The sequence below is a fragment of the Silene latifolia genome, chromosome Y (genome assembly GCF_048544455.1).
Source record: "Silene latifolia isolate original U9 population chromosome Y, ASM4854445v1, whole genome shotgun sequence".
NCBI lineage: Eukaryota > Viridiplantae > Streptophyta > Magnoliopsida > Caryophyllales > Caryophyllaceae > Silene > Silene latifolia.
Window position 1 is genome coordinate 128305043 of NC_133538.1, and position 9851 is coordinate 128314893.

Below are 9851 nucleotides of genomic sequence, written 5' to 3' on the forward strand. Positions count from 1 at the left end.
GCGCTGCTGCTTTTATTTTTACTAGACTTAGCTTTGCTATTGCTAAGAGAGTGGGCGCCCAGATTGTATCTCGGCTGCCCACCAATTTCATGTAAACTTCTGATTGATTAAAAAAAAAATAATAATAATAATAATAATAATAATAATAATAATAATTATAATAATAATAATAATAATAATAATAATAATAATAATAATAATAATAATAATAATAATAATAATAATAATAATAATAATAATAATAATAATAATAATAATAATAATAATAATAATAATAACAATAACAATAACAATAACAATACAACAACAACAACAACAACGACAACAGCAACAACAACAACAACAACAACAATAATAATAATAATAATAATACATGACACATATGTATATACATACTCCACATACCTTTACTACCATCAACCTTATCCCATAAAATCCCCCAACATACCCACCTTATCTCATATCACCACTCCACCAACAATATTAAGAGAGAGGAAGGGAGATGAGAAGAGAGAATAGGGAGAGAATGGAAGACCGACTTTATCCGTCCCCCTAGAGATGTTAAGGTAATATCGTCTTATACTAGTCTGTATGTTAATTAAATTATACCGTTGACAAGCCATGACCTTAACCCACCTTAGACCGATGTTAACACGTCATTTGACAACCGTTGACCACCCTAACTCAGGTTTGACCGAGAGATCTAGGGCTTATTATTGTTGTTTTTTACTCGGTTTTGGGCTGGGGTTTTAACCCTCGTTTGTGGCATGACTTAGGGCGGTTAAGGGTGGGTGTTTTCATGGGTTGGATGGAGGCTATGGTGTAGGTTGTGGGTGGTTGTTTAGGTGGCGGTTGAGGGGTGTTTGAGGATGTATAAAACGGGTTAAAGGTGAAGGGTAAGGACGGTTCGGTGTTGTTGTTGGTTTCGGTTGTTGTGCCGTGTATTGCAGGTGGTTAGGCTTGGGTTTTGTGGGGTCTATGAGTGTTGGGCAGGGATGTGACCACTGTGGCAAGGTGGGGTAGTGGTGGTGCGAATGGTGGTGGTGTTTATGGGTGTATGTCGTGTAGGTCTTTGTTGCTGGACTGCTATATTATTGTTCTTTGCTCTGGTTTTAGGGGCTGATTTGGGGTTGTTTTGAGGGACGTGTGAAGTGGCTGTCGAGGGTGGTGGTTGGCGGTGGTGAAGGTGGTGCACGGTGGTGATGGGAGGTGGTGTTTGCAGTGCTTATGGGTGGTTGTAAGGGGTTGTTTTGGGCGGTTTTGTGGGTTGTTTTCGTGGGTGATGGGTAGTTTTAAGACGGTTTTGTCCAATTGTTTACGTATTATAATTTAATTAGAATAGTTAGTAATTATGCGTATTTATTGTATTTATTTAGGTGACGGTTTTGTGGAACAATATTATTAATTGGACTTCTTATGGAGTATGCTAAAAGGTAGGTTTATACTACTCGGTTTCAATAATGTGTATGTTTGTTAGTGGGTCATTTGTCATTGCTTGCATTATATGAGTCGTATTGCATATCGTATTTGGCATGTGTATCATGATGAGTCGGTAATTCGAATATTATATGGTATCTTGCATTTATTGTGTTTGTTATGCATAATGGAGGACATGACGATTTGTGGTTGATTACTTGTTGTTGAGGAGACGTGAGGCGGTTGAGAGATCGTCTCATGCTTGGGTCGCCTATTGGAGCTTCCCACTCCAAGGGGGATGTGCACATTAATGACTTGAGTTACGGAGGGACTCGTGTGATTGAGGCACGACGTCTGACACTGGATCCGAGTCGCTCTCGGTCCCGGTACCACGGACTTGTTCCGAGTACCTATTTATGAGGTGTGGTGTCGTGGGGGTGTCCCGGTACCGGCGTTGTGATTGTATAATATTTTCTCATTCATATTATTGGCATGTTGCATAATCATCTATCACGTTGTGTCTTATGTTTATTTATTGAAACTGACACGTGTGTGTGTGTCTGTGTAAATTGTCACATATTTCCGGGGTGGCCTATGCCGAACCATATGATATTTTCGATCATATGGGGAGCAAGTTAAGTACATGTTGGTTTCATGTCACGCGGGAGATGGGACGAGCATCGGACTTAGAGTCGAGTAACATAGATAGATAACTTAGATGGTAGACAAGTTGTATAGTGTCTAGTTCACATTTACTATTCATTCATTTGTAAATCACTAAACTTATTATTTATTTAAGTTGTTTTTTCATTGCAACTCTGATTCACCACCTCGGGAAACCGAGATGGTAACATCCTCTCATTACCTTGGCCGGGAAAGAAGGGAGTGTTACACCAAGCTACACATACAACTTCCAAAGATAGACTACACATAACATGTAAGCATACTCATACTTTCCGACACTTTTACCCAACCACGGAGTTAATGGCTTAAGCATATTAGGGTCGGGATTCTGGAATGCAGGCGCCTTCTCACCCAAAATCAAACACGAGGGGCTACTAACACACATACACCAGGTTCATTTTATTAGACTCCCTACAGTCATTTGGTTCATTGGTTCAGGTTCCAAAATCATCACTCTAATACCACTTTGTAACACTCTCATTTACCTAGGAGCCTTTAACAAGACCTTCCCAAGGAAATAAGGGCGTTAGCATTTCGGTTGCCCCAGGAAGAGTACATCAGGTTGGCAATAAAAGAACAATTATAACTTTAACAACTCAAAGTGGAGACTTTAATACAAGACAAACTAATTACAAAACTGGTAGTGGAAGATTTAAGTATCTCAACTACTACCATCTATAGTAGGTGAGACTCAACGATGTCGGGTACTGTTTTAGCAGGAATTCACAATAGGATAATGTCCTGCCAGGGATATAATTGCAGGGCAATCTAACTCAAAACAAGTAACCTGACTAGTATGACAAACTGAATAAAGAATCAATAAGAAAGTGAGACACAAGGATTTATACGTAGAAAAACCCTGGGAATAAGGGAAAAAACCATGGGCACCAAGCCAGGAGGGATTATCACTATGATTTTAGGTATCCTGACAGGGAATATGTATGTCAGGCAAAGAATAAAGTGTGGCTGCTTAATAATAATGCTAAGTAGTGTTTTGATTACAAGAATAAGAATAAAAGCACGAGTGAATGAGTAAGTAAGCAAGTGTCTTCTCCTTTCTTCTTTTTTGTTATTTATAGTAGCTATGCAACGGTCCCCTGAGGTTCTTTTAGGGTTTCCTGGTAAATAGGCCCCGTGCCCTATTTACCCGGGAGTTGTTCGGTTGACTGGAGAGTTGGCTGCCTTTATTTCTGCAACGTTGACCGCTTCAATGTTGTTGTGAATATTGTTGAATAGGTCTTCCGTGCAAATAGGAACTACTTTTGTGAGCTTTAGATGTTTCCTGACGCCTTCAGGTTGTGCTTATCATGTGGCTTGGTGAGATGCCTTTTCAGGACTGGCTTAAATAATGCCTGACATGTCTTTCCCTTCTGGCTGGTACCTGCTCAGCTGTTTTGGATGCGTTATACAAAATGTCTTCTGTTTAGGCTTAGCTTTGGACATTGCCTGATTCTTGTCTGATCAGGCAGGGTAATTCTGGGCCCAACAATTGCCCCTTATCTCCTTATTCCCAGTGGACCTGGCCATGGATAAGGAGATAAAAATTCGGGCCAGACAAAAAATGTTTAGGAATATTTTACCAGAAAAGAGTTTGAGTTCCTTTCAACTTCTATAACGGCTAGTCTTCATAAATGAGGTAGGTTCATCAAACCCTAGTAGAGTCATTATTGGATTTGTCCACTTGTGCTATCCGTTGTATTTTGCGGCTATAAAACCCTTGCACCATTTGTTTTGCTTTCACATTCCCATTATTCAATTCCCTATAATTTCTTTCTCTTCTATAATTCCCTTGTGAAATAAATCTTTCTCTAAAAAAATCAACTTCATATTTCAATCATAAAAAATGGCTGGAGGAAGGAGAAAGACTGTTGCGTCCAAGGCTGCTGCTGGGGCTGAATAGGCTCCTGTAGTGGTTGACATTCCAGAAATTATTCCTAAAGATAAAGTTGTGGAGATTTCTACTCCTCCAGAAATTTTGTCCATGACGTACAAGGGTGTCACTTTTGCCCCTGTAAAGTCGTTGTCTACTTCTTTCCCTTAGGCTAATCAACTGAAGCCTTCTTTTGATCACTATTTGAAAGGTAGGGGTCTTCTCCCTTCTGAAGCTGAAGTCTGGATCCCTAAGAATGGTCCAGTCAGGGCTAATTGGTGTAGTCCTGGCTAGTTTTGTATCTTTGAGTGGGCGTTTAAAGGAGGCTGACAGCTTCCACTTTCTCCGTTCATGGTTGAAGTTCTCAGGGCTGTCAAAGTTTCCCCGTTCCAGCTTATGCCTATGGTTTGGAAGATTGTTCACTCTGTTGAACACCTATGTGCCAAGCATAACTTGGTGATTACACTTGAGGATTTCAACAATGTCTATCATCTGAAAAGTAATACCACTAGTCATTTCAACCTTCGAGTCAGGGCAAAGATAACTCATCTGATTACAAATTTCGATTCAGGCGACGACAAGGGTTGGGCTACAACCTATATGTTCATCAGGGCAGATTCTGTTTCCTCTGACTTGGATTATCTCAACTATCCCGCTGTTGAAGGAGGTAAATTCTTTTCCATGCATTCAATTCTGCTTAGGACAGTTTGTAGATTAAATTTTGAAGATAGACTTACTTGAATTGTATTTGTAGTGGCTGATTGGGCAAACAATCCTGACGCTGAGGGGTCGACTAACCGGATTGCTGCTTTCATAGCTCTGCCTAATGAGGAGAGGGTGTAGCCTGCCTGCCTTAGGTAAGCGCCTATGCCTCGTTTTAAGAAGGCTAAATTGAGTACCTATAAGGCTGTTAGAGGTGCCAAAGCTTCAGGGGCTTCTTCGTCAGGCAGTAAGTTTTTTATCATTTCTTTGTGAGTTTCATTTCCTGAACAAATGTTAGTATTACTGAAATAGGGTTTCTTCGTGTAGCTACCAGGGCTTCTGCCAGGATTGCTAGTTTTGGCCTATCTTTAGTGAAGGCAGGCGTTTCTCAGATCACAGGGAAAAAATCACGGAGCAGTGAGGCTACAGGGAGTGATAGCACATTGCAAGTTCAGGCACCTACCCAACAGGCTCAATTGGTGTCTCCTCTAAAGGTTGTGGTTGATGAGCCTAGTCATGCTGATAAGAGGAAAAGGTCAGATGAGACTTCAGAGGGAGTTGGTGAGGTTAGGGAGGTTAAGGCTAGGCTTGGTGCGGTTCAATTTGCTAAGGAACAGATCCAAGCTCACTCTTTCTTGGTTGATGATCCCTATTACAAATATCAGGCTGAGGAATCGTCTGCTCGGGCATTGGCTGCTATGTATCGTTCCAGGGACTGTGCTGGTAACCTCGTTACTATGCTGCAAGAGGTATGCTTCTTTTTTCTCTAGTTTTATTTTGGTTGTATGTTTCTTGTTTTGTCTTGCCTGATTTGTAGTCTTCTTGTAGAATGTAAATGATATGTTGAGGGGTGCCTGTCAACTGGAGTCTTCAAATGCTATCAAATATACTTTGGATTGGGTGGTGCAATGCCTGAAGAAGGATGCTGAATCCCTGAAGTCGGATTTAGAAGTGCTGAAAACGGAGAATGAATCTCTAAAGAAGGAAAATGAGGTAGGAAAAGCACGGCTGGTTGTGGAGACATCAAAGTTGGGTTCGCTCGAGAATCTTTTGTGAAGTCTATCCAGGCCAAGCTTACCACCGTCCAGGAAGAATTGAAGGCTGAGAAGCAGGCTATGCGCAGATCGGTGAGGGTAAATAAGGAGTTGTTTCGAGAGGGACTTGGTGCGGGGGTAGATATAAGGATGCTGCCATGTATTTCTTTGGCAAGGGTCGTGTAGATGCCATGAAGTAGCCTGTTAAAGTCAGGCCATACTCACTACAAAGAAAAGCTTCCATAGCGACGGACAAATCCGTCGCAAATATCGAAATCCCGTCGCAAATATAGGATTTGCGACGGATTTGCGACGGAATTCGCCCGTCGCGTTTTTTCATCGCAAAATTTGGCTCTGCGATGGAAATTCCGTTGCAAAGGAAATTCTGCGACGGATTAAAGCGTCGCAAACGCCCGTCGCAAAATTTGACTCTGCGACGGATTTTCCGTCGCAGTTCACTGTTCATACAGGCCACGTAGGCACAAAGGTCAACATGAAAGTCAAAATCTGCGACGGAAAATCCGTCGCTGTTCACTATTCATACAGGCCACGTAGGCACAAAGGTCAAAAAGAAAGTCAAAATCTGCGACGGAAAATCCGTCGCAGTTCACTGTTCATACAGCCACGTGTCCTCCTAAGTCAACCCATTAGTCAATATCTGCGACGGAAATTCCGTCGCAAATTTCGTCGCAGGGAAAATTTTTCCAGGGAGTTCATAGCGTTTCCAGCTCCCCCAATTGCTTAGAATGCAATTACATACGGTTTCCTGCAAACATACAAAAAATTCCAGCATTTGACAAATTCACAACTCGTTCAAGACGAGATTTCCAAACAACGTTTTCGCATTAACTTAAAATAAAAGGTTTACATAAGTTTAGAACACAACAAACTTAAAATAAATAAGTGTTCAACAAAGAAAGCTAAACAAGTCCATAAACCAACTAATAACTGCTAATCAATACACGGGAGTAGGAGTAAGCCTAGCATTATCGCCACCGTCGTCATCAAAGTCATTTCTAGCTTGAGATACACCTCCGGGGTTACAATTTTGAGTAGCAAAACCTTGTTGCCTCAATAACTCCTCTATTGCCGCAATCCTTTGAGATTGTTCGGCCTCGACTTGTTTAAGTCGGGCATTCTCTTTTGCGACTCTACCAACAAAACCCGGAGTATGAGGAGTAGAAGTGACGTTACCAGTCGAGCGGCGGTGGTGCTCCCAAATTTGTGGTGCTGCATTTCCCGCGCCAAGTACTCTACCTTTCTTATCAAATCCTCCATGTTCTTCAATATAAATATCATTATCATCGATGTTCTCGACCCCTTGACTCTGAAGCTGAGTTTTCTTTGAGATGATCTTACCCTATATCATTAAAAAACGAAAGATTAGATACCATTTACTAAATAATCATGATTGAAAAAATGAGTTAAAAATTAAATAATTATAGTAACTTACGGAGAGTTAACTGCCTTTTTTGGATAACCATCCTTTTGTGCTATGCTTCCTTGTCTTCTCCAACAACTGCAGAGCGGACGGAATTTCTCCTTCCCATCTTTATCAACCTACAATTTTGATACTTGTTAAATATAATTACTAACTATAAATAAAGTTAAAGAAAAAAAAGTAATAAATTAAAAAAGCAAGTGAAGAAATTACCATTGAGTCCATATATTGCAATGTGTTTTTTCGACCCATTAGGTGAGTACCCAACGCCTTCCCCTTCTCGTCACATCCCGACTTACGGTTAGCGGAATACTTTTCCAATTTTTCCGTGAAAGTAGGTTCATCAAGTGGTCTATTCTTCAATTTACGGTGCAACTCAACACTAATCCAATCCGGCTTTTCATGCTTATCCTTATGATAAGCTCGATAAATCATTTGCCGTAAACGGGTCTTCATGGCATCTTCCCAAGCCTTCTTAACCCTTGCCTTGTCGCGGGGATCGTAACTAACACGCCACTGTTCAATAAACAAAAAAGTTAGAAAATAAACTTCATTGTAAATGAATATAAAATAAATGAATAAAATACCTAATATTAAATTAAATGACAATTGATAATACCTCAAACCAATTCCACCAATCCTTCTTTATAGCAGATGACGCCAATTTCCAATTAGGAGCATGTTCTTTGCAATTGCATCCAATATTGTTCGATATCAAGTTCACAACGGATGGATCACTGAACCTGAAAAAAAAATGACAATATAATATATATATATATATATATATATATATATATATATATATATATATATATATATATATATATATATATATATATATATATATATATATTGTTATAAAAATAATTAATTACGAAAAAATGACATACATACCAAACGCCATCTTGCTCAAGAGAATCGAGAGGATTTTTCTCCACTGGCTCATTTTGTTGTTGTTGTTGATGACCTGCTGGTATTTCTTCATTATCGTTTTCATTTCCTCGGTTTCCTACATTACTACCACTACCTCTTCTTCGTCCCCTCGTCGCCATACAAACCAACTAAATTCTTCAAACATTGTTAGAAATCAAATAGCAGTAACAAAATAAAAAATCAAATAATAGCAACAAAGTAAGAAATTAGCAAAGTAAGAAATTGGCAAAGTAAGAAATCAAATAATCAAATATTAGCAACAAAGTAAGAAATTAAATAGTACTCCCTCCCTCTCGGTCAAGTAATCAAATAATAGCAACAAAGTAAAAAAAATAAGATTGAATAAAAAGTAAGATTGATGAAAACAAACTCGATTTCATTAAATTAAGCCATACGACATCTACAACTAATAGTACCAACAAAGTAATAAGATTGAATGAAAAGGTACAAAACATCTACAACTAATATAAATCATAGTCATCATCATCATCATCATCATTATCATCATCATCACTTAAATTAGTGTCTTCGTTGCCTTTAAAAAGCGAATCTAAAATATCCTCATCATCATCTTCTTCTAAATACTTCTTCAAAGCCTCCTCCCCCAACTCTTCCTCATCTTCCTCCTCTTGCATATCATCATTCTGTACTTGCATTTCATCTCCTTGCATTTCTTCTTGTTCCTCCTCCACATTTTCATTCCTATCTTCTATTTCAATTATTGCCAATGTTGTATCACCATTATTAACATCTTCTTGAAAGATAGATTCATCAGTAGGCGCGTCAACTTGTGATATTGCCTTTATTTTAAATACTGCTGACCACTGATCTTTATCTTTTTTGATATTTGGATAAGGAGCATAGCAAACTTGTTCCACTTGATATGTTAACACAAATGGGTCATATTTTGGAAATTTTTTGCTCTGATTAACATCCACAAGTTTATATTCCTTATGTACTTACATTCCTCTTTCTCGGTTATCTATCCAATTACATTTGAATAAAATAACGTTGTAAGGGTTTTTCTCGCCAGTATAAGACAACTCAACAACTTCATTTAGGGTTCCATAGTAGCCAGCTCCTTCAGTCAAAATCACACATACTCCATTGTTAATTGTCGACTTTTCCAAATCTTTCCCATCTATGAAAGCTCGAAATTTGTAACCATTGATGGAATAACGCTTCCATGTTCTTAATTTTCTTGAAGGTCCATTTGCTAAGGCAACTAAAACTGGATCTTTTAAATTATTTACCTAGTATTAATGATAATGAACCAATTATTGACCAATTAATAATATAATTTAAATAAGCATTATAGAATATATATTATTTACTTACTTGACTTCTAAACCAGTCAGGGAATTTTGTTTCAAATTTGTTCCAAATATCCTCGGTCATAGAAACCTCAGGATATTCTCATTTGATGTAATCCTCAAACAACCTATTCAAAAATGCTGAATTAAGTTTTGAATTAATTTTTGCATGTTTTACTTTTGAAACAATATTTAAAATTAAAAATTTTTTCACTTACCTTTCCATACTTTTCAACTCATCAGAATCACAATTAGATAAAACATAGAGGTGTACACATTCATATTCATTATCTTCCAAAAATCTTTCACAACATTTTCCAGAAGTAGTGCCCTCATGATCTTGAAATAGCTCAGGCAAGGTAGAATACTTCGGCTTTTTCTGACCTATGTCCAGGTCTTTTGCATTCGTGTCTATATGTTCTTCGAAGTAAAAAGAACAAAAATTTGCTATTTCTTCA